Source organism: Falco naumanni, chromosome 1, assembly GCF_017639655.2.
Source record: "Falco naumanni isolate bFalNau1 chromosome 1, bFalNau1.pat, whole genome shotgun sequence".
Classification (NCBI taxonomy): Eukaryota; Metazoa; Chordata; class Aves; order Falconiformes; family Falconidae; genus Falco; species Falco naumanni.
Window position 1 is genome coordinate 81,600,532 of NC_054054.1, and position 24,434 is coordinate 81,624,965.

The window sequence follows — 24,434 nt, forward strand, 5'->3', positions numbered from 1 at the left end:
GCCATCAGGTTATTTTTATAGAGGACAGTGGGAGTAGGTTATATTCCTGATTAAGAAATCTAAAATAGGCAAAGTAAGAAAGGGCCACCTCATGAATTAAAATGTTTAAAGAGCAATATAACGTATGAAAAGAAAATTAATGTGCTCCAGACACTACAGTGATGTCAGTCCATGCTCTCCCTTTCTTTAGCATTCTGATCTGGTTATTTTCAGATTATATGTCAATATAGATTTAACTGTCAACCTAATGCAGCAGCTATCTCAATTTAGAATTTATCATAATACTAAAGAGCAGAAGCTTTAATAAGCTTTGGGGATTTAATTCCTTTTGTTTTGTGGTGAGGAGTTTTGCTTGGTTGTGTTCTGTTTGGGCAGTGGGGGTGGTGGGCTTTTTTTGGTTTGCATTTTTTTGTTTGTTGTTCGAGCTTTTCTTGTTCGTTTTTATTGACTCAGACCAGAAAGATAAGGAACAGTAAGTTTAGCGACCCAACAGGTGACAGCACGTACATCATTCTCACTGTGAAATGAGGACCCTGTGTCTACAAAAGACTTATCTTGTGCCTCAGAAAGAGGCACGCAATTAGAGTCTGATGCAACAGGTAGTAGTAGTCTGTCATGGACAGTTAAGTGATCATAGTTTGCTCTCCTACATAGTTCATAACTCAAGTACACTCACATCTTCTGTCAAGTCTTACAAAACAGCTCAAACTTGCATCTTAACAAAAAAGTTACAGACATGATTTCATTAGTAGTCAGTTCTAACAATGCTCATGGAGATCAAAGTAAATTCTCATCCAGTATGTGACTTGAAACACTTAGAATCCTAAACTCCTTCAGTAACTACGGCAATGCACTTAAAAAATACAGAGGTCTGTTAGGGAATGACAACGTAACAGATGAGCAGAGGTGCTCTGTCACTTGCACTGTCGCGATGTGCTTTGAATTAAAGCATTCACAGAGAGCTGTAACTCAGCCAAAAAAATTAGGGGAGGCTTTTTTCCTAAAACAAACAAACAAAACAATTTTTAAAAAACCCATAAAACGAAACTTTCATTTTTACTTCTCCAGCCCTTCAGAGTTCACTTATGTACCCTGTGACAATACTCCTTTAAGACTGAAGGGTTCTTCCTTCCTAGACTTATCTCCCTACTTATACAAAATTAAAAAAAAAAACCCAACCCTTTGTTGATGAAGGGCTATCGTTTCTTCATTAAAGAGCCAGATATGACAACAGAGCCTAGAGATTTGCTACCTTTCCTCCTATTAATGAGCTATGTCTCAAAGACAAAAACACAGAACAGCAAGATAAGGTACCAGGCCTATCACTTATTCAGGCAGCTGCATGTGGCCATTTCTCATGAAGGATTTCAAAAGCCAAAGCTTGTATTCCATTTTTAACATTAGATTAAGTACCTATTAAAAGCCACGCTTTCTTCTCTTCTCCTATCATTACTTTTTAAAGGAATGGCAAAGATGACAAAGAAGAAAAATTAAAGTATTTCCCACTTTCAGCTTTTCTCGACTTCTTTCCTGCTTCTTTTACAGACTCCCTGTAGCCACCTTAATTTTTCAAAACTCACCTCATTCTTCTGTGGATCAGACACACCATCACCAGATGTATGACTTAGAACAGACTCAAGGCTGAGAAGGATTCACTGGGAGACACAAAACATGCCTAAGCAAAGAGTTTTATTCCTAGAGGGTGAGCCTGTTTTAAGCTTCAAATTATTTTCTATGCCAAATCTGGAAATGGGGGAGTGGGTGGGGGTGAATACGTGAAACTCCAAATTTCATTCAGCCCAACCAATTAATTAAAATACAAACAAAGAGAGGTACGACAAAATGTAAGAGCTCCTCTCTGAAGGTGAAAAAGAGATATTACAGCTCCACACTCCAGTTTCACTTGAAAACACTTCATGTAAAAACGTGGGAAGTCAGAAGAATTTTACTTCAGTGGAACTAAACCAAGATGACATTGTCTCTTCTTCCAACAAGTAAAAGTTGCAAGTAGAAGTATTTCTAGGCTAGCTCCTAAAATAAGCTACCACACAACATACAAACACAACAATAGTGGCAAAAGATGTCAGTGAAGTTTCATGGTGGGAGACAGCCTGATACCAAGCAATGCAACTAAACAAGCTCTAACAAAGGCTACTGAGCACGTTTGACTTTTGAAATTTCATCACTTACAATCACTTACCACATATCATCCAGAGCAGGCCAGGCAACAGGCCTGTTAGGTTACTGAAAAGCAGCTCACCCTACCGTTTACACAATTTTGGTAGTCACTGGTAATAAATGGAGTATGACATAGGCCAGTAAGGAGACAAAAAATTGCACCAGATGATTTGCCAAAAGATCCACAACATCGTACTTAATGTGTGATTTGTTTTTATATATATTTTTAGATATAGATATACACGTGCACACACCCACACTACTGTATCACTCTTCAACAAACTGGTGTCATGCCTCTACCTGCTAATTGGGACTTACATGAATGTCAAGAACTGTCTCCATGAGAAACCATCAGTCACAGAAAAACAAACTTCACAGGCATTTATAAGCATCATTACAGGATTATTCTTTAGACAACAACTAAGCGATGGCGCAAAGATACCTTTCTTTGTATAAAGAACTTCAGGAGCTAGGATGGAAAGGTACTACACAGCACTTTGAGAAACAATTAGAAGGGAACAAGTCGTCTTATTCTCTCCTTTGCACGTGGCTGTAAAGTCAGAATCAAGGCTCATGTAGTAATTTTAAATTCATGTAGAAAAATCCAAGATCATCCAAGATTATCCGATCTCCTTCAAGCATTCAATCTGCTTCTTTGGATGTAAGAAGTTTCACACCACCAGAAAAAAAAAAAAAAAAAAAAAAAAAAAAGAAAAACAACAAACCGAACAAATTTGTTTCTTCATTGGGCCAATAATAGTCACAGCACAGAGCTTCAGATTTCAGTGTCCTTAATGACTTGACTTATATTTTATTCAACACCAAATCACATAAAATCAACCTTTAAAAAAAAATAAAGAACCTTTGGAATATATAATAAAGGAGAAAGAAAACCACTTCATGTAATAGATTTTGAGAGTGAGAATGTAAGCAATTGTCAATGAATAAAATTACATTGTAGATAATGCTTTCTTCATTTGCTCAGATACCGTTCAACACTTAGACAATTATACACATTCTCACACTTTGTATAAGGAATGCTATCATAGCTGTAAAAGCACACATAACTGCTTTCTTGCATCACACATTAAAAGAAAAAAGAAATCTGTAGCTCTGAAGACTTCTATTTTTAGTCTCTATTCATGACACCAGTTTTTAGCTACCATCAAGGAGATGATATGTAATTCTAAGTGCAGGACAATAGGGCATAAAATAAGTAAAAATAGTCTGTATATTCCCTATTTTAATTGCTACAAACAAAACTTCCTTAGATCATCTGTTCCTTTTTAGGTATAAAAGCTTCTGAAACAGTTCAGGATACTAAATACTCATCCTGCAGAAAAGTTTCCTGTTACTAAGAAACAGGAAGGAAAAAAAAATTCATATTCAAGGTCAGCTGTTATCAAATTGATTCAGAATGATACATTTTTTTTACCCAATCTGACGTATTTCATAAAAAATCAAACATGCTGTTTGTTTAGGCTGGACTGTTTCCATAAGCCACGTTCTCCTTCAAAGTTTTATATTTGCATGGAGACTACGAATAACAGTAAAACAGTGTTCAGTGAACAGTGATAGAAACATCGCTCAGGTTAGACGGATCAACAGGGAATTACAGTACTTTGAGAAATTCTTCTTGAGGAGTTCAAAAATTCATCACATTTCGTATGACCTTTCATTTCTGGCAGCTTTTTCATTAGACAGATTTTAGTTCTAGGTTTAAGCCAAAGGTCAGTGCTTCCAGCGCACTGCAACAGGCACGTTAAAGAACTACTCCACCTGAGGCACCGCTCCTGCCAGCACGACGTAAGGCATTCTTGCCATCCCAGCACACTGATTCAGCTGCACTCCCCCTCAGAAATTAAGAAATCCAAATAATTTCGAAATATAATAAAATCTAAATAAAGTATTAATACAATGAAATTACTGCACTGTCTTCCAGATGTGTAACTTCAGAAGGAGCACAGAACAAACCACAGGTTTGTGACATAAATATTTAGGAAAAGGCATCGTAAAAAAAAATTAAGTATGTCTGCATCCTAGTATTATTATTCATGACATTTAATGAATTGCTATTTTTATTTTTTTTCCAGAAGGCCAAAACAAAAGTTCAGAATAACTTTAAAGGCTTTTAATAAAGATTAGACAAAGAAATAAGGAAAGTTTGGGAGTTTGTTTTAGAAGCATTCCTTGCTTTAACAGCATAGGTTCTTCCCAAGCCAAGCTGCAGGGACACACGAAGCAACCTGGTACTTTGCTATTTTTCTCCTTCTGCTCTCCCTGCAGTTAGTTCTGCCTCGCTCTTACAAACCAGTGCATCCCAGAATTTCCCCATTTCACTCTGGCAAGTCAATTACACTACATACAGGGCCCTGGAAAGCCACCAGTTCCAGGCACAAAAAGCACCAGTTATAGTCTACTAAACATTAAACAAGCATCCAAAACGAACAACATGTAAATGGAAAACTGCTTTACATACTATAAATAAACAAAAACTGCTAGACAGTAAGTCTATTATGCAGGTTTTCCCATTGGTTTGTTGTGTAATTTTGAACTTACACCGAATATAACGTATGTTCAACTACGTAAGTACAAATGTTTATCTCTGTGCTTACACTTTTCAGTATGAAGACAGTTCATAAAAATATAGCTTGTGCCGTAACAGCTATTCTTCCAGCTTGCAAAATGCCTCTTGCTCACCAGGCTGGTTCCTAACACAGCCGTCTGAACTCTATAAAAATAGTTTCCTCTTGCTGCCCCCTATTTATTCTCTGTATTTCCTTCTTATTACCTAGTCTGAAGGTAATGTCAGTGATAACATGTCTCTTGAGAGAAGAGGGAACCTGACAGTGATAATGCCACATTTTGGCGCTGAAATTGCCCAGGAGGACAAAGGTCAAACAATCTAACGCACTCCAAGGTTTCTTTACCACAGCAAAGGAGGCTGGTACGTTTAGGGATCCCGTATACCCATTTAAAACTGCCTGTCTTAAAAATAATATAATAAAATAATATACTAGGGTTATTGACATTGATATATATCATTGCAATTGTAAAATTGATTTTATTCATTTAATATTACTGATAATATTAATATATCACAATAAAAATAAGTATCTATTTAAAATACGTTGTCTAATTAATACAAGATGTTCAAACACTGTCCAGTCTTTTTCCTTCCTTTCTGATCTGTTCTTCATTTGTGGTTTAAATTTTAATGGTCTGGTGTCACACAAGATTTTTTATAACCATAAACTGCTTTAGCCTATGTCTTCCTTTGACACCTCCTAACCCTACCAACAGTTCTCATGCTGGTAGGGAAACTTAAAAGTCTTCCTGTCTATGAATGGATGTAGTTTCATTTCAGCATGAAACAAGTAAGTATTAGATAGCACAGGGAAAGTTACTGTGGCAAATTTCTGCATAGGATCTTACAAAAGGGGAAGACATTCATTTGCAAATAACCCACTCATGCTCATCCTGCCAAAGATTTCATTCACTCGCAACCTCACATCCATCTACAAGCAAGTGACATGTCTACCCAAGTGGTTTGGCCAGGATCACCTGCATGTGACAAAGAGAACAAGAAGCACCAGCCATCAAGTCCGCGCCATGTTTTTTGATTCCTTCTCCACAGGCATCAAGCTAGTTTTCGGATGGCTCTTAATAGCCTGCAGGAGCGAGCCACCACTGCGGGGTGTTCCACCAGAACCCTGCTCACCTCAGCCTACACAAACCTCAGGCCAGGCTGTTCCCTACTCTGTTTTCCTTCTTTTGAAACACAGATAGTCTATAGTCCATTTCTCTGTTGGGTAAGCAGGAAGAGAAATGGTACACTTGACCAACTTCCACTGGCCAGTCATCTGCTCTTTCAGGACAGGTTTTCTGGTGCTGACACAAATAACGCATTCCTCAGACCTACCACTGGAATGGTGTCCTGGGAGCCATGTCCTTGAAGAGTTGTTCATTATCGATACAGGCCTTTATTTTAACCCTTCTGCTGTTGCTTCTTATCCATTCCTACATCATTCATACCAGCCCTAATATTTCTATTACACATCTCTATAAAGGGTTAATCAAAGGTAAGCCAAGCCATCACAAACGGCAGGAGCTGTCATTCCTGGAAATCTCAGCAAAGTCATCAAAAGCTGATGACCACCAAAAACTAATCTGTCAACCCTAGGAGTCCTAAAGAACTGAGGTGCCTGATGGTCACTGTAGGAACCGGCAGTTGCATTGCTATGTTCTGGGTAATTAAAGCTCTTGGTTTCTGCTCTGTCTGGCCCACTCCCCAAGAACTGAAACCAGCCTTAAAAATCAAGTGTGGGTTGACTGAACTGACAATGGTGTTTGTCATAATTTGCATAAATTGTAAAATGCAGTATCCAATGAAAATTGGCAAAAGCACGTAAAAATCCCATGAAGCACTTTTCCCTTTACTAAAAAGCATTAACCATGTCACAATCAGTATTATTTGAAGACACATTTCAGAACTGTTGAAAAATATAAAAGTAGCACAACAGAGCCTACCCACCATATTTTCACTTAATGAAGAGAAATGGAACTTTACAGCCAAATTTGTTAAAAATGCGATGTTTGCCAGCTGCAAGATGTGCAGACAGAACCCAGACAGCTGCAGGGATGGTGACACCGGCACCCCCAGCGCCCCAGGGCCCGCTGCCCATGCCCCACCAGCCCACTCAGCTGCCACACCACCACGCTCCAGCCCCATCCCCACCGCGACCACCCCTGTCCGCCACCTGGAACACTGACCCAGCGCCAGCCTCCAGGACTGAGAGCTGGATGTCACCTGGGTTCATTTAAGTTCTGTTTTCTTGATGCCCATCTGCAGATGTAGTTCTCCATTATCCTGTAAACCTTTGCTTTTAGTCCTTCACTATGACAATGTATCATATAGGAATATTTCCAAGGGGTAATTAATACCAACATGCGGTACCTTTATGGGTAACAGCTGACATTTTTCCTTACAAAGAATATTCTTGCTTCCTGCCTTTACAGGATTTTTCTCCTCTGTCTCAATTTGGGCCACGAACGGGAGAGCATGCCATGTGCTCAGGACTTTCCACGATACTGATATGCAGGCAGGCAATCCTTCTCCCTGGAGCAAAGGGTTTTGGTATCTCTTCAACAACAGTTCATCAACTACACGTACTTCCAACAGCTAACAAGCTTCGTATTTAACACTCTCCACTGAGAGCACAAGTTCTCAACAAATACAGTGAATTAATATGGACTAATATACAGTACATAAAATAAAACCAGGAAAGAGGACTCAGACTGAAGGAAGAAAGATGTCTTCTGAGCCAAAATAACTTGAGGAAGGAAAATCAGATAATCAAAGCAGAAATAGGTAAGCCAAAATGAACATGAAATTGATTCTCAAGTCCTCTAGTAAGTAAACAAACACTGATGTCTAGAAAGGTGACTAGACCAGTAGCTCCAGTTAGGTTTTCCAAAAAAAGCTCTAAATTAACAAATTGTTATTGCTTTCTTTACAAGGTGTGATATCAAACAATTTCCAAGCTAGATATAAAACTATTCAGGTCATTCTTGTTACAGAAAATTCCTTAATTGGATGCCAGCAATGTTTCCTGGCAGAAGCACTCACAATTGTCAAATGTTTTGCTAGCTAAAAAGGCCTCGTTATTTCAGAGCACTTGTGGCACCTGCCAGTTCTGCAATCCTTATAACATTTGTTACAGGACAAAACACAAAGCCTAAACTTAAAATGCTGACTGAAAGTCAGAGAAAATGTTTGATTTCTAACATTCCGAATACTACGACAAAAGTAAGCCCTAAGTTAGCTCAACTTCAGCATTGTCAAAGCCATATCTTGCTTGACACTGCAATAATGGGAGCTGCGGCAAAACACTCACTTTTCCAGCACCACAAAGTTCAAGACAATAAGTATCCAAATCATGTCCTGCAAGATGCATGGGGTTTGTGCCCAGTTATGCCAGCCTCAAAGCTGGCTAAGACTTCGCACGTTTGCCTGGTGATGATGCTGCAATTGTCCACCAAGGGAAAAGAGCAGCCGCTTACAGCACTGACAGAGATCGGCACGGTCCTGCAGTTAAGGTAGACACCCTCTCCGCAGCAGTTACTACTATCCGTTACTGCTATATGTGGTGCTAACATAGTAGCTATATGACGGTAGGGGTAATTACCATCATATTCAAAAAGTGGAAAGCATGTTCTTTGTTGCTTCAGCATAAAAAAACCTGAGCTGGTAGAAGGGTATTTTACATTCTTTACCTATGAAAAATACCAACCCTCTCAGGTCTACTTGAGCAGAACAATTCCTTTCATTTTGCAGGAAAAACAAACAAAAAATTAATGTTCACAACAGAAGTGAGTAGTAGGAGTTAGGATAAGAATTTCTAAGTTTGTTTGTAATCCCCCACCTACCACTTCATGGTTAATTTGTCAAGGGTATACATTTGGATATTTAATTCTTTGGGCTCTTTCCAACCCACATGACTATTAAGATTTTGAAGCTCCTCTACAGTCCCCACTCCCCGGACCTCATCTCATTCTAGACACAAGCACAGAGGACAGGTCATGCCGCTGTCACAGACTGAACAAACTTGAGAACAATTTTAAATGCAAAAATGGAAGCGTAGTAACTGTGCCTGACAAGAAACCCTCACCCCTGCAAGACAAGTGTTGCATTTAATCACTATCTGATGTTATACTTGAAAGATATATCTATTTCACTCTGGTAAAATCCCTGCTGGAACAGATATGGTCAAAATTGTTTTGATATACCTGTCTACTGCTGGATTTCTACAGTTGGAAGAAAAATCCCAGCAGTTAAGCCAGTAATATTTTTGATCATAACAACAGCTGAGGTTTACTTCAGTTTAGCAGGTGTCCCTCCAGTACACAGAAGACATCTAGATGGACAAGTACACACAAACTGCTCCAGGACCAGCACTACCTATATTTTTGCTAATCAGGCTTGTGAAAGAGGGCCAGCAAGGTGGGTAAGTCACAGTAGCACAGCATGATGTTGCTTCTGGAGTGAAGGCAGAGCACAGACAGCTCTGAATTTGGGAAGAAAAAAAATGTGTTAAACTAGCCAATTCCTAGAATAAGGTAGAGATGCCAAAGATTTGACCTTGAGACTCCTGCGTTAAGAAAGAGCATTCTTGGATGCTACCCTAGCTGCTTCTTTTCACCACTTTATTTTCCTCTTCTTCCTTCTCCTCCCCACCCCCACCCTTCTTTTTCCTTTGGAAGCCTTATGATTTCTCAATTTATTTTTTTTAAGGCTAAAAAGAATTAATGGGATAAGAAAACAGTTTTCTGGGAGTTCTACCCAGGATGTTCCCTTGGCCACGAATAACTATGCTAGTTTTGAAAACAGCATTGCTCTATTTCAGTTGCTGAGCAGGTGGCCTGTTAAATCTTAAAAGTTCTGTCTGTTAGTTAAGTGTTCATGTAAATATTTCATTAAGCTTCCCAGCTTATAATAAGCATTGCTTAGCACTATTTTATGCAACACAAGCTACAGAAATTATTCTACCAAGGGCAAAAGAAAAAAAAAACAAAAGATGAATGAGAAGTGGATAATCACAATTCATATTTTTTTAATATCAAAGGGAAAAAAGATTGTGAATTCTAAATTAAATGTGCCTGTTTGGGGAAGATACATCTTGTTTCATCTTATCATCTAATAGCCTAGGCAAATAAGCACACATTATCTCTTTGCTCTCTTTCTTACAATCTTTTTTTTTTTTTTAAATCTTTTCTTAGAAAACTACTTTATAAATAGTTTAAGAAAATATAGGGCACATTCTTTCACAACACCTTACCATAAATGAATTTATTTCTATAAAAGATTTTTGTCACCACAAAACATTATTCATCTCTTTGTGTTCCAAAACAATAAAGGTAAAAGGTCTTAACCATGAGCAGCTTTTAGCTGTTTAGATGCGAAGTCACTCCACCTGTATTTCTGTAAAGCTAAGGGATCCAGTCAGGTTGACAGTTGCTCTCCGAGTCAATTAAACGACCAGAATTTGCCTCATCTCTGTCAATTTTGCAAGCCATCATCTGTTTTACCTCCTGGCATTTCCCACCTTTGCAAGTGATTTAAATCATCTTAACATGTAAATAACACACAGGATATTATTTCTACTTTAAACAGCATTTTTATTAATATGTTTTTCTTTTTGTTTATATCCTTCAGAAAGGCAAGCTCTCCCTCAGAGAATTTTAATTGTGTTCTCACATCTGTTATTTATTTGTTCTTTGACAAAATAAACTCTCCTAGTACTAGCCCACAAAGCAAAATTGCTTGTCACAATTCTTACTAGTTTGTCAGCAGAAGAGTGTAATTTCTCTGCCTTGCAGTAACAAAGTTTTCTACACTTCAGCAGAATTATTGTAGACATGGTTGTAACTTAGAGATCCAAAAATAGGCTTCAATGCTTATTCAACTGAAGGTGAAATGGAACAGCAAGATATTTGGGGGAAGAAAGAAAAAAGAAAAAAGACTATTCTGTTGTCTACCTCCAGTAAAACATCTGCATTCTCCTTGTGCATTTTTAAGTCATGCAGCCAGAGCTGTGATGATTGCACAAGAAATTACAGACAGCAATGCTTGAAGCACCGTTACAGAACCGCATAGCCGATACAGTATTAAAGCATGCAGAACCTTCCAGCTCTGCAACAACTGTTTCAAGGGAATAACAGTTAAACTCGTACAGGCACAAAGGTCCTACAGAGATCACAGCACTACAGAGTAAAGCAGAAAGGAAACATGAGTAAGGTTCACACTACTCCACCTCAGTATGTAAGCGGGAAGCCAGGTCCAAGGCTAATTTATGAAAAGCAAGAGCAGATTTCTCTTTTACCAATCTGCTAAACCAAAAGACATCCATCATAATAACCTAATGCCATTTCCTGACTAATACTGAGGGTTGCTAAATGTACAGACATGACACCTGGCACAGAAAGATCTCCAGTTGCTAGCAGGTAGAGCTGCCACAGCCTCAACAGCTAACACACACAAAAATTCCTTTAACTTCAGATGCAATCATCTAATTCTGTTGCAGATTAGATACAGACTTCCAGATCAGGCATTCAGGAAAGGAGACAAATACGCAGTCAAAATACACATCTGCAAATATTCTGACCAGCATCAAACAGGACCTATGTGCACAGAAAAGGATGTAAGCCCTATCTCCAGGGCAACATTTAGCTGCCTGACTACAAAACCCGCCACACTTCTCTCCTAATAATCCTGCCTCATTCACCATGCACAATAAAATGAGGCTGGAGCTCTACAGATAAGTGTCATACAGCTCTGATTTATCCCAAGTACATCAGAATTTTGAGCAACATCTGTATGGAGAAAGGGCAGAAAGTATGGGAAAAGGTATTGCACACAGTTTTAGTACATACTCTCACACACCCAAGAAACCTGCAGAGCAGCTGGGGTCTACTGTAACAGCCAAAGTAGGTAACAGTGTGAGGTGTTACAACCTGCACGAGCAAGAACTCAGATCAACAGGACATTTTTGTCTACACTGCCATCAGACCAGTGCCTCTGATTGTATTCCTGGCTTCGGCTGGGCACACCTGCCCATCGGTATTCCTTCACCCTCCCAAACCACACAGGCCACGTGGAGCTGGTGGTGCTCTTACCTAGCTCCTCTTCACCCCCTCTCTTCAGTAGCCTCATCTGAATCACATCCTGCCACACCAATTATTTCATTTTTTAGCACATTACTTCCCCTTCCTATGGTTTTACTCCTCAGGTTTCAAACATTCACCTCTCTGCACTTATTCTCTTCCTTATCATTTCCTTCTAGTTCTACTTCTGCAGTTTTCCTTCTAAGCAGGTTTCTGTTCCAGAGCTCCCCGGCAGGAGGTGTGTCCGTAGGGCTGCTCACACCCTCATCTCCCCCAGCCTAAATCACCCACACCGGTGGCTTCAAAGAAATCCTGCTTTGGCCCAGCCATTAAATTTGAAAGAGGTTTTAGCCAACAAAGCCTAAGCCTTCCCAGCACAAAAACAGGTGATTTCAAGCCCTACTATTTTCCATAAGCAAATAAATCTTCTGAGGAAGGGAAGAAACACATTCCTTGCACAAAGATCAATTTATTTTGTTTCAAGGCCCCCATCCTGAAGCATCAGCGTGTCTAACCTGTCAAAAGCTGTTGGAAACTATCTTTTTCCCCAGCACAGCTCTCTCATCTTGCCAAAATCTTCAAAAAATTCTGCTCAAAAGACTGGCAGACATCACACAGGGAATTTAAAGCCCAGCAGAAGTATAAGTAACCATGACCAGTGTCATACATCAAGGAAACCCAACTTTAAATAGATGATCATCACTTATCACATTCTTCAACTATCTACTTAAACTTTTACCCAAAAAAACTCCTTCCTAGTTTTTTATAGCGATTTTAAATTTCTGCATGTTGAAATTTCTATTGCCTTTCTGTGGAAAATTTTGTTATCTCCAAATTGCTTTCATTTTTTTGTGGCTCTTGAAAGTGGTTGCTTCTGTTTGAAAAACCTATCTCCATACCATTACGGAGAGAAAGAGATGCATCTGCTGTCAAATACACTTTCACGATATTGATGCATTCACTTTATGTGAATTTTATTTTAGAATACTACAGAAAAGAGTTCACTTGCTCCATGGATTTAGTTCCTTGCTGTGGCAGTCATCTCATCATCTTTATGAAAGTTTCTTCACAAATTCCTTCAACTCTAATGCAGTAAGATATGCTTTGATATAAAATACCTTCAATTGAGAGGCTATTCTATTGATTAGAAACCCTATTCTAATTTCTAGAGTAAATTTATACACAGCAAGTATGGTCATTTGCTCTCATATCAGCATTGTCTCTTTCTAAGTAGTTCTTGCCTTGTGATTATCCCCACACATTTATAGAGTACTCAGACTCCCTCAAATTTCATCTTACCAAGGAAGTCAAGCTCCCAACTAATAATATGATACATGTCAAAAAAGCTTGACAGTATGTTTTGTTTCTTCAAATCAAAATTGATCTTATTTACATTTTAGCTATAAAAACAGCTATATAAGCACAGCCAAGGCAAAGGGGCCTCTGGTATGGCACACGTCCTTAGTACCAGTCTCTTCGGCAGAAGAAAATTAGAAGGTGTTGGGAATTAACCATTATACACAGAACTATCCTTTCCTCTAAGAGCAGTTTAAGAACTCTGATAACACTGATGTCAAAACCATAACCTGCAGTTGCCTGGATTAAATTTTTCCCCATTTCTAAAAAAAAAAAAAAAAAAAAAAAAAAAAGACAAAACAAACCAACCAAAAAAAACAAACCACTTCCTTGTTAACGCATAATTAGCTAAGCCTCTGCGCTCAGATTCCACCTTAACTTCCTTTTCCTGTAGGAAAAAGACTGAAAAACTTGGTTATGCACCATATGATTCCAACAAACCTAAACTTTTAACATTTCCCCATCCCTTTTCTTGGAAAGATATCTGATGAATTTTGTGTCACTTCAATACCCTTTACAGGGTGTAACTCAGCCTGACAGTTTCTCTGAGCAGGCTCCTGTCTCCAGTCCTGAGGCACTGAGAAATCCAGTTCCGATGATGAACACGATCATTCTTTCATGAGGTCAAGCGTATCTTAATGACAGCTTTGCAGAACATGCATCCGCTTAACCATAGTTTTAAAAGAACTAATTGTAATGGTTACAGCCTTTAGAAGTAGTCTAAGTTCTTAAAGGCACATGAAGAAATGTTGGTGACAATTCAGGAAAAAATATTTAATTCCATCCCATCAGCTACAATATTGCCACAGGCAATCACAAGCACTCCCTCAGTTTTTGTTTTGAAACTATTATCATCACCTGGATTCCTCACAGATGTTGAAGTAGCATTATAACCTGTACTATAGCTTATTTCTACTGATTAGACCCTTAACTGAAGAATAATCCCTTTCAAGTTTTAAAATAAAAATCTAACTTGACCAGACTTGATAGGTCATATAATACATTTTGTATTCCACTGCATAAAGCCAAACAAGGAGGCAGCAAGCGCGTGCTCTAAAACAATTACATTTTTTTCATTCCTACATTTTTTTTAACAAAACACTGTCATCACAAGTTTACTCTTTAAAAAATTCTCATAGCAAATGAAGACGGATCTATACTGTTACATTAAGTGATAAAAGCTCATCTGCCCCCCAACAAAGGGGCACAGGGACACACTGGCAGGTGGGGGAGTGCAAGTGATAGCCTGCCCAGCTCTTCACGGGCTGCTCCTCAATCACAGGAGCGATCAGCACATTACAGGCCCATCACTACAAGCCCAGAGGACCACAGGGATGCAGAACGGCAGACAGGAACACAAATTAGGGACTCAGAGGAAGAGAGGTCCCATCCAGACCCCTCCCAGGGCTGTCCCAAGAGAGACTCAGCCCCAGCGCCCAGGTGTGAAACCCATCATGTGGATGCCCAGGGGTGCGGGACACATCATAGGATGCAGGGGAAGGGCATTTGGGGGGAATACACAGGACTTACTATGGGATGTTTAGAGGAGGAACCAAATGCAGGGACAGGGATGTATTTACGTGATTTGAGGAGGAACAAGTGTGAAAAAACAGAGAAGTGGATTAAAAGGGCCAGCTGCTTGCAAGTAGTTTGCTGTGCTACCTGGGCGTACCCTGTGCCCGATCAGTGCATTCTCCTATCTGTTATTAAATCCTTCCCAAGTGTTCTCTGGGTGAGGGGCTCTATGCACTGTGCATGTGTGCACAGGGGTCTGAGTGCAGTAACTGGGGTGCGACTGCCCTGCCAGCCACCCGAGAGACTGCAGCGAGTGGACTGAAGTGTCAGCCGGGGGTGGGTGATGGGGACACGTGTGTCTGCGGTGCAGCGCCTGGAGCGGACGCAGGCACGCACTCACATGTGCATGTGTGTACTGGCAACACAGGTTCAGCCTTGCTGCTGGCTGGACCCAGGGCATGGAGTTGTGGTAGCCCCACTCCTCTCGGGATGCCAGATCAGGTCCAAAATTTTCCCCTAGCAAAAGGGAAGAAAAGGCTGTTGAACACAGCACGTGCTTAAAACAAGATTTTCCCCTTTCACACACAGTGATCACCATCTTTCATTCTGTGTCTCAATTCTGTCCCTTTTCCACTATTTTTCCACTGAGATCACTTCAGCCACTTCAATCTTCTCTTATCGTAAATATTTCCCCCTCTATTTTTCTCTTCCACCCTACCCCTATCTCACATTTTACAGGTTCATTTTCCTTTAGTTTGCTTAGGCCTTTCTCCATTTTCTACAATCTTACCTTTGTCTTCCTCTCCATTAAATTCTTTTTATCATTTCCCCTTTAAATTTCTCAGCCTCAGTAGGGATAAAAACTGCCCCTTGAACATTCTGTCACTTCTTTTCAGCTTTTTTCCCACTTGCCAAAATTTGTTCATTGTAACATCGCCTTTCATTCTCTTTCAAAGCAAAACACATGCAATTGAGGCGCTGCTCTTCTTACTTAAATAAAACATGGCTATTTTCAAACACTTACTGACTGAACAGGGTTTGTATTAACTTTTTTTTCACAGAAGGACAGAATACAATCAGCATACCATTACTACGAATGTAGTTCAAAAGATTCAAAAAAAAAAAATCAGAAAACAGTTTCTCACAAAGTGCAAGACACTGCTCACTGAACAAACCCACCAAGAAAATACTTGAGGTTTACCTGTTTCTTTTGCCTCCTCCTGTGTGTGGCTGCAGAAGAGAGGCCTTTTTCATATCTTGACATTCTCCTCTTGACAGAATTTGATTTCTGAGGCTTTGCTCTACGTCGTTGCCTACCCTACCAAATTCATCATATCCATATACAGCTGCAAAGTTGATTTCAGTTCTTCACTCTAGCAAAAGTTTATCAAAGAGCTTTTATCTTTTTGAAGCATATTGCCTCGAATGGTTAGTCAGCCCCTTTCTCTCAGCTCCACAGAATACTGCACGCAGCCCCCCAGCTGTGGAAGCACAGCGTTTGAGAGGCGTGTGGAGATGGAACTGGTCTGGCTTTTTTGCAGGTATGTCATCTTCCATCCAATACCTCGTATTTCCTGTTAGGGCTTCCACTAACCTAAAGGCACCGATTTTACTGTTCAATTTTTAAAAACGTACTATACAAACAAGGCAGATGCGTCTTAAACGTAGCTCTACTGGATTGGGTACATTACCAACTTTATAGAAAAGCATCTGTCTTCACAAAAATTCACACCCATCAACTGACTTTGATGACTGCTTACCCACATGTAGAACTAGCACAGAGAAGGACAAGTTGATACTGGTATTACATAAATTTGTGCACTGAATTTATTACCACTCCCCAGAAGAACAACTCCGTCGCATTAGCCGAGCTGTGCTCGGCTGCGCTTGGCAGAGGAGCTTTAAGCAGGAGAGAGCACACCCCTGTGAGGAGACAGCAGACACCTTTGGAAGGGGCCCGTCACTCTGGAGCCACGCTTTAGGTTTCTCTCCAACGCAGCAGCACAGCCCCTCTGAGCCTGAAGCAGCAAGGGGGTAAAGCAGCACACTGGCCGCCACGGGCCGGGGGAACATGCTGCGCTCAGGTTACGGGCAAGGGCTGCTCACACAGCCCGAGGCCACTGCCACACATGGGAGGTGTTGAAGTACCAGGTCTTCCCTTGGGAAGCACAATCATCCCTTTCACATGAGGGCCCAAGACCAGGAAAGCACGACCAGATTTCGTCCCGTTACACACTATCTGTGCTAGCATGTGGGACACTGACCCCACAGCCTACTTTAAGCAAGGGATTTTCCTTACTGCCGTGGATGGTGCTGAGGTCCTTGAACAGCAGGGCAACCACCTCTGCACTCAGCCAGCCCCAACAACCTGAGAGCTGAGGTCACCTCACGTTCTTCTGCTACACAAATGGGTCCCAGCCGATGATATGTAGCAAGCCACCACAATCAATGCTGCAGTCCACATTACCCTCCCAGCCTCCTCTCATCACATCTAAGTCCTACGAAGTCTTATGCTGGGCTTGGGCTTCCTCTTGAAACTCTGACCACACAACAGATGTACACCCTTGTCCTGTCAGAAAACTGCTCAGAAACTTCACTTCTCCACTGGACAGAAATCTTATCCTAGTCCTTATTTCATTACTACTTACTTGAGCTCACACCAAAATTTTGTCCCTTGGGTTACATATCTATCTAGCTTGGCTCATGTTACATCAATTTCACATCTGAATCCATGTAGTAATAGTTATTTTTCTCTTTGAATGTTTCTTCCATGTTAAAGAAGTCTCTTTCTTCCATAACATCATTGATATTTAAAAAATTCCATCTGGAGAAGACTTCAGAGAAGAATACTTGTGATAAGGAAGAGGAGGGAGGGCAGAGAAGAGCCTATCTCCCACAAGACCTGCAGTCATGAAGCCATCACAACATAAACTACACTCCATGGAGGTCAAGGAAGCTGCTCCCATGACTGCAGAGATGTCCTGCCTTTCCCTTACTGGGCTTCCATTTGGGATCTCTTTTCCCCTCCTTTAGAGGGCTGAAGGGCAGAAACCGGGAAATGGGGATTAGTATACCACTGACCGCAAATACATTTTCACTCAATGACCCAACATGACCAAAACAGTTATCACCTGCACAGGAGCTGTCCCCCTACATACCCTCACCGGGAGCCCTCACCACGCAATGCCACGACAGTTATATTTCCGCAAGTTCCTGCAAAACCGTGATGTTACTTCCCTCCTCCTGCTCATCCCCTCTACTGCTGCGTAATGCAACAAAGTCAGAAATACAGCACAACACAAGGGACCAGTTAGTTGCAATATTACAGACAGCAAAAAGGATAAGAGAAACTGTTCCTCTGAAGAAAATCGAAAGACTTACAGGAAATCAGCCAGTGACCACTACCTTATTTAAATAACTTATTTTGCAGTGGAGCTAAACAGGCAAAGCTGTAATTCTGCATCACAAATGGAACAAGCTTCTGGTTTTTGGATTCTCAGACTGACCTGGCTGAACAGATTAGAAGTTCATGCACCTATTTTCCACTATGTCCCACATTAACTGGTATTTTAATACAGTCAAACACTACATACCCTTTTTGCAGAAATAATGTTTGAGATCTAGTTTTGTCTAAAGTCCATTTAAAGGTATAAATAGTCCGAACTTGGATTTCGGTTGATGGTGGGCAACTGTAGAAACATTTCCAGTACATTCTGCCCTCCTTGATCTGCCAGACTGAAGTTATAGATTTTATTCCAGTGAAGTCTGTGGGTTTGGACTACCATTTTCTCTACAAAGCACAATCACATTTCTATAAATGAAACAAAGTCAACTTGGTATCATACAATTTGGCTTTGCAAAACTGTGCTCAATTCTAACAGGAAGTTTTAACAATTGTTTTCATATCTTATAAAAATACCAAGCTATTTCTTGCCTTTTAAAGGAATATAAACAATGGATTTAAGTCTTACAAGCCAAAACCTCCACAAAGTAGAGAATTTTCAAGCTACCATTGACTGCATACGGCTAACCTACAATAACATCACCTTTCCTTCCACACCATGCATTGTATCATCAAGAAAAGTTTACATAGCACAAACCTGACTTTTCTTCGTTATCTTAAATTTTCCAGTAACAGCTGCATGTAGCTCCATTTTCTTTGCTCTCCTTTCTTTGCTTTATGGTTCCTTATACAGCGTGGGTAGGTAGGTGCACATCCACAGAACATTTTTGCAGATTCAGACAAAACACCACCTCTAACCTGCTGCTCAGCACTGCCCGTGCAGTCAGACACACAAAATATACAATGCAACCAGCTACCTCACTCCAAAGCACTAAGAGTTCAGCCAAATCAGTACAGGGCAAACACAAGCCAAGATTTCATGTTGTACTGTACTTCCCACCACCACCCATCCCAGGGCCATGATCTCGTCTCATGGGAACAGACATAGATGGGTCAGTTCTGGAAGACATTCTTGTGAAGAGATCTGGCAACACACAAGCAAAGCTAACGTGACAATTTGGACAGGAACAGCATAACTCTTCTTACACACAAGCTACCAGAAATGCTTTTGATGCCTTGAATGCCACACTCCTTGTGCAAAAACATTCATTTGGTAAGATTATAAGAGAGCTACAAAGCTAGTATCGTCTTCACCATAAAATTTAAAAGTTTCTTTTTCAATAGTCACCTAGTCTGAATTTTACTTTCTACCCTTCTATCTTTCAGCACTGACAAACCCCCTCACAATACGGTACAGGACCTGTCCTGTACAGCTGTCCTACAACCAACGGGACAGCACGTGGCAGTACAGTCGTCCAAAGCACCTTTATGCCTCTGCATCCCAAGAACCATTCTGTACAAGGAACTACATGAAGTTAAAAATAGCATTGAAGCACCCTAGAGAGCTGTGAAACAGCACTGAATAATGCAGTACTATCAAACTCCTTACTATTTCCAAATCAAGTTATTTTACCATTTCATATTGCTTTGACAGTACCCTATAGTCTACTTTTTAACAGGTGTTTATCCCTCTTTCGTGAATAATCTGATATAAACTGTTGTAATACCACACATCTGCCTGGAAGAAAATCCTCTTTCAATTACCAATGATTTGGAAAAATACTATCCAGCAGAATAGGGGTCCTCTTTTTGGCCTGTGATCGCTCTGTTCACTTTAAAGGAACGCACCTCATTAACCCTGATAATTAACAAGGTTATTCTCATCACATAAAAGGTTTAAGTTCCTCTAGTAAGTCATTATTTGAATTTGCACTGCTATTAAGATGATGAGGCTATTCTGAATTTAATTTCACATAACAAGATGTTTCTCTTTAAAGATCTATTTTTTTTTCAAGTCAAGGCATATAATTTCATTGTCATGTATGCCACATGGTAGTGAATCTACTGGATTAAGCAATGGACAATATACATACAGAAACCAAACAAAATTAAAGCTGAAAACCTAGAAGAAGTAAGGCAGCAATGCAAAAAGGCATCAAAACCAGATAACGGGTATCTGGCAGCAGCATGGCTGTGACAGCAGACACCAGCCATAACTGACAATGGAGAAAAGGACCAAAGTTACAAGGAGATATACACCGCTTGGGACAAGACTACCAGCAGGTGTATCAGCTCCTAGCTGGACCAGTCCAGTAAGACTCCACAGGCTACAGAGAAACTTCCAGTTCCCACGCTCTTCACACTGGAAGTGCAGTAAGGCACTTTTGGGGAATTTTTTCTCCTAAATCACACGTAAGGTTTCTCAGGACTGTCTAGCTAATAAAGTCTTCTAACAATCTAATAAATGATTCAGGTTTTGTATATAGGTGTTCCTAGTACATGAACTTGCTTCTTCCACAAGAGAAAAGCCAGTTGTCTAAAGCTAGTTATTCTGAGTATATTAAAAAGTTAATTGCAGCAGACACATATAGAAATCCCACACTATATATAAAAACCAAGATGACAGTTTTATCTCATTATCCATACTGACATCATATTAGTTGATGCGAGCTGTAGGTAACAAACATATGGAATAATCATAGTATGAAAAGATTAGTCACATTTACTTAGAGATTTAATTATATAGGTTTAATTGGCAGCATACCTGACATCAGAGTATGCAAGTACCTTGAATGTAAATATCTGGAGATGCCAAATTAACACCCAAGGTTTTGCAAAGAGGTTTCTTTTGCACAGAATTCAGCCACTATTAAATAACAATATTGAAAAATAAAATCCCTTAAACGTTGGAACAGACAAGAGAACCTTCTGCCATAGCATGAAGATTACCAAAGCTCTTACTGCACCAAACATTGAAATGGAGCAAGTTCACAGAGTTAAGGGCAGCTGTCAGTCCCATATGGGAAGAGTTCCAAGCACTGCTAGTCTGACCCATCCACATGCCTTAAAATGGTGTCATTCATTTAGCACAAAATTTACAGAAAACTTCATTTTCTGTATTTTAAAGCACCCATTATTAAGTCTTGTCACAAGTGCTTTGCAGTGTGAGAAAAACTAAACTCTTCCCATGAAGAGTGTCAAGACTGCTGTGAAATATTCAGAATAAACCCACTATGCAAGTCTAATCAGCATAACAACTCCCTTGGGAATTATCAATTTGCAAATCTCTCAAACACGTAAAAAGGGTAAGAAAGTTGTTAAAAATACAGCGGGGTACTCATGAATGAGCCATACACTGAATTTTGTATTAAAGTCTAAAGCAAGTAACCAAACATTCTTCAGCGGAACGAAGACAGGAGCAAGTATGCATATGAGGCAATGCAAGGCAGTAACAAATCATCAGGACAGCTTTATTTAAGTGTGGATGAGACTTTTGGTTAGGAATATTAAACACCAGCAATGTTTTTAGCATTATTAGGAAGCATCACCATTGTGTCTCCAAACACACCCTTACCCGTGGTTCAAACACTGGGAAATGCACCTGAATGCTCACAGGTTACCCAGTGCTATCTTTGTTAGTTAACACATTCCAGTTTTCCTTTTCAAATTACCATTTTCCAGGTGAAACCAATGCCCTGCGAACAGCAAACCTTTAGGTTTCAGTGTCATTAATTAGTTTCCTTGCTCACTCTAATACAAGATGCACACAACAGTCATCTCCCCACCCCCCACTCCCAGCAGTGTCAGGGACAGAACCCCAAACAGAAGGGTTTGTTTTTCAACATGAAGTTCAAAGAGCTTAAAAATTACTTGGGTTTTCTCTTCTGTTTTTTTAAACAAACATTGAAAATAACCAAGAGCGGCTTTGGCACTGCTTTAATCAGTTTAAACTCGAAGACAGGAACTCTAATTAAAATCTGGAACTCTAGCTGTAAGAAACAGCTAATTAGTTCCCAACTTTTTAATGAAGTACTGTGGCAGCGTCCATATTAGCTGTTCAGTATTAGAAAGAAAATGTTCTGCAAGATAAGCTCATTCTCTCAGCCAGTGCATCAGTTCGCACGTTTACTGCGACCCAGGCTCTGTCACAGGGATTTAAGAACACTCCGTGCAGGAACTGTCAGGTGTGCAGATCCCCACCCGAGCACGGGAACTGAACCGAGCAGCACTCCCAGCAGCGAGGCAGGAACACACCCAAGGCACTTCACTGCCTTTCTGCTGGGCGATGGGGCAACTTCAACGGCACTCAGCTCTAAGGTGGTGTTTTCCGCCTTTGAATTCCTTCCTGACCCAAGTCGCAAACTCAAGAAAGCAGAAGATGGGGAAGAAGTGCAAGAAGGCGTTTTATGCTCGTGCTCCCCTGAAGTCTGGGCACAATACATGGGATAAGGGAGAAGCGAGACAAACCGCCAGGTTACGAGGCACAAGCAAGAGAGCCTGGAGAGCCACAGCAAGACGTGCTGCCAGCACTGGAAGCCTGGACATGTTTCCACGGGTTTTAGTGCCTCATTTTATAAGGGCTGGTACTCCTATCCCCCTGCCCACACACAGGGAGCTGCCATTAAAAGAAGCTGATGAACTGATTATGAACAGAGGGCAAGTTCGCCCACGTTCCCGAGCCAGGATCTTCAAACCCGGGTCTCCTCTTGTTACCAAGTCGCCACCTGCCACACGCACTCGGAAGACCCTTCCCACACCGGACCGGGGGCGCCCTGCCCGGCCCGGGGGGAGCTCCCGCCGCTCCCCGGCCCAGGCGGCCGCTCCGCCCGGGGTCCGCCTGGGACTCGGGGCAGGGGGTTGGAAGAGGAACGCCCCGCGATGGTCGCGGCCAGCAGCGCACGGGCGGGAGGCTGCGAGACCCGGGCACCGGGGCCGTGCCCCGCCCCGGCGGCCGCCCCGGCGCCGGCCCCTGGCCGCGGGAACCGGGTGCGCCGTGCCCGGCGGGTGCCGCAGCCGGCGGCAGCAAGGGCACGGCAGCGGGAACCGCCGGCTGCCCGGGTGCCTCTTCCCGAAACCCTGCGCAGCAACAACAACCGCGAAACCCAGAACGAACGAACAAACAAACAAACAAAAAGAGGGAAATAAAAAGGGGAAAACCCCAGCATCCCTCTCCGCCCCTCAAAACGGGCAGCGCCCGCACCCGGGACCCGGCAGGTGCCCCGCCGCCCCCTTCCCCGGCCCACTCACCGGCGGCGGGCCGCGGTGCCTCAGGGAGCCGGCTGCCGGGGCGGCGGGGCACCTGCCCGCTGGGCTGCGCCCTCCGCCCCATCCCGCCGCCCGAGCACCCGCCAGCCCGGCGCGGCCGCCCCGCCCCGCCGCCCCGCCCCCATGACGTCACCCCGCGGAGCCGCCCCGCCCCGCCGCGGAGGGGGACCGGGGTGGGAGCGGGGCGGGAGCGGAGCGGGGCGGCGGTGGGGCCGGGAGCGGGGTGGGTCGCTGGGCGCCCCCGGGGGTGGCGGGCAGCGCCACTTCTGCCGGCCCCGCCGTGTCGGGGCTGGGATGGGAACCCCGGCGTGGGGAATGGCAGCCCGGCGGCCGGGGGATTCGCCCCCTCCCCTCGGCCGGTCCGCGCCTCTCCCGTGCTGCTGCCTTGACAGTCCGCCGGTGGGCAGCGCGGCAGCCCCGCGGGGTCCCTGCGCGGGGGTGGCAGGGGGCTGTGTGCGGGGTCATCTCCCCGCGGCCGGGCGCCCCTCGGCCCTCGCTGTGCGGGAGCGGCACCGCCGGGGCTGGGCTCGGGGGGGCGGGGGGGCGCGGCGGGGGTGTGCAAACACGTGTGCGGTGCGGCCGCCGAGCGGGACAGCCACGAGAAACAGAATAATTACAGATTCCCCCAGAGCAGCCTTCCGGGCGAGCAGCACACCTGCTAGTTCCGGGTGCTGATAAAGGCTCCGGAATAAACCATTCCAGCCCCATCCAAATTTTGCCTCTATGGTCTTAAGAGACAGAAGGAGTTGAAAGGAGACATACATACAGGCTGGGTTTTTTTAATAATTGGCTCGATTGACAGGTCTCAAAAGTAAAGAAACATTGGTCCGAGCTGCAGCGTGGAAGGTGCAGAGGCACGAGCCTCGAGCGTCTCCAAAGAAGCCCACAGAAAGGGTGTTGAGCCACCCGTGCCTCCCGCCGTCGGGGCAAGTGTCTAAACAAGCGTCACCTTCATCACGACGAAAACATCCAGTGGGTACCTGTATAGCACAGAGCTCACTCAAGTATATTCAACTATTCTTTCTCATATTTTGCTGGGTCCTGGGATCTGATCCAAAGCTCAAAACACGAGAGGTTTTCTAAGGTTGTATCTGCTGGTTATATATTTCTCCTC

The 24,434-nt window shown here is 42.4% G+C and overlaps 1 protein-coding gene across 4 annotated transcripts in view; it reads right to left on the reverse strand.

Annotated features, from left to right (window-relative positions):
* MARCHF1 (membrane associated ring-CH-type finger 1) overlaps positions 1-23,421 on the reverse strand; it is a 253,229-nt gene extending 229,808 nt beyond the window's left edge. For all 4 annotated transcript variants that reach the window (XM_040601470.1, XM_040601479.1, XM_040601460.1 and 1 more), the window contains exon 1: positions 23,303-23,421. The gene's annotated coding sequence lies outside the window, so the exon portion shown is untranslated. The remainder of the gene's footprint in view (positions 1-23,302) is intronic.
* Positions 23,422-24,434: the final 1,013 nt, after the last annotated feature.